Here is a 1,789-nt window from a genome sequence, read left to right as displayed (position 1 = left end):
ATTTAATTTATTATTTTTCTTTATTTTATGTTCTATTCTTTTTAGGTTTGCTTCAATATATATATCTTTCTCTATATTTATATTAATCATATTTGTTTGTCTGTAGCTTTTTTTTAATGCACGTGTGTATGTATATTTAAGTAAAATTATGCAACATGCTGTTTACAGTTAGTTTTCAATTGTTTTCAGTTTTTCTTTCATATATTTTTYTTCTATAAAATTACTATTATTTTTTTGTTTTACAACTTTTTGTTAATAATTTTAGCCAAACTATAGCAATAACGTGATATTATGTTAAATATTTGCATGCTTCTCCAATGACCGATGCGCGATTTAATTAGTGTGAAGAGAAAAATAGAAACTTCTGTGCAATTATTGTAATATTTTGGACAAATTTCATTTTTTCACGCTTAAATTATTTAATTTTTACCCCGCTCTGCTGATAAGTCGTGTCTGTGTCTATATGTACCAATAGCAGTTGTTGTCCGGGTCCGTTTCGGTTACGTAGAGCAGTCGTCCCCAGTGCTTTAKATATTGCCGTATAAACCTAGTATCGTCAGCTCAAAAAATTTCGCATAGTTTTAGGGATATACATATGTATGCCTRCTTCTTCTCTTTGTGTTTTAAGAAATCTTTTGAAAGCTTGAAATGAATTTCACCGCACAAATCGTCAATCGTCTAAGCTTTGCTATGAATTTGCCTCTCAAGAACATTGAACCTATTATTATATAATATATGTACATACTGTGGGAGGCAAGAAATTATTAATGCTGTACATATTTTTAGAGTAATTTATTGGCTTTAAAMTTTCTTCTACAAAGCCACTCTCTTCCCTTAAGTATTTCAACTCGATGACGAAGCAGTAATACCGAAAATTAGCTAAGGCCGTGTCAAGATCTATAGAGAAATATTGTTTTTTTTTTTTTWAAACAACATTCTATAATCCTAAATCGATATTTCAAACAGTTTTTGARTTACATGCTTCCAAAGTGCAGCTTCTCAATTTGTTGCAGTGACTACTCAGAGTGATGTGATCAGTTTCAAACTTTTTCTGCATGTTCCCTAAGAAGTTTTTCGTAAAATGACCTACTTTTTTTGATCTAATAAGAAATTTAATTTRATAGATAAAAACCTATACGATTTTGAGAAAAATTGAAAAGAAATCAACGCTACCTTTTTCTAAATTTTTGATATATTTCGACCGCAGTTCATTGTATAGACAAAATTTACAAAGATAAAATTTCTGAGCGCCGTTCACTCGGGAGTGGTCTGAAACGATGCAGCACACGACTTGAAGTCTTAGACCAAGTATCCTCTGGATAGCTAAGAAGCATCCGTTTGAAGGCGATCTGAAGTGTGAAGGTGAAATATTCCTCCTCAAATCAGTAGGTTTGGAACCCGCCAAGTAAAAAACACCCCGAATGAAGACAAGAAAACAGCCCCTTTCTCACTAGTTRTGACCCTTAAAACACAGCTCTCGAATCAAACAGTGAGTCAAGTAATTTAAATAGGATTTAACCGAATTATCTATTGAATTTTAAAATCATTTGCATTACAATTATGTCATTGATTAATAAATCAGACACAGCTTGCTAAAGTCCAAAATTCCTAATGGCTGTCCATAGAAAAGTCTGTAGGAACATARCAAGAATATTAACTGGTCACTGTCGGGTAGCGATACTCGCCCCCAGAATGGGGCTGACAGATTGCGAGGACTGTAAGAAAGGTCTAGAGCTATGCACCAGGGAAATAATAGACAATAACTTGTGCACTTGTCTCGCATTGGCAA

The sequence above is a fragment of the Bactrocera latifrons genome, unplaced genomic scaffold (genome assembly GCF_001853355.1).
Source record: "Bactrocera latifrons isolate USDA-ARS-PBARC rearing strain unplaced genomic scaffold, ASM185335v1 scaffold_60, whole genome shotgun sequence".
NCBI lineage: Eukaryota > Metazoa > Arthropoda > Insecta > Diptera > Tephritidae > Bactrocera > Bactrocera latifrons.
Note: the sequence above shows the minus strand (reverse complement) of the source record.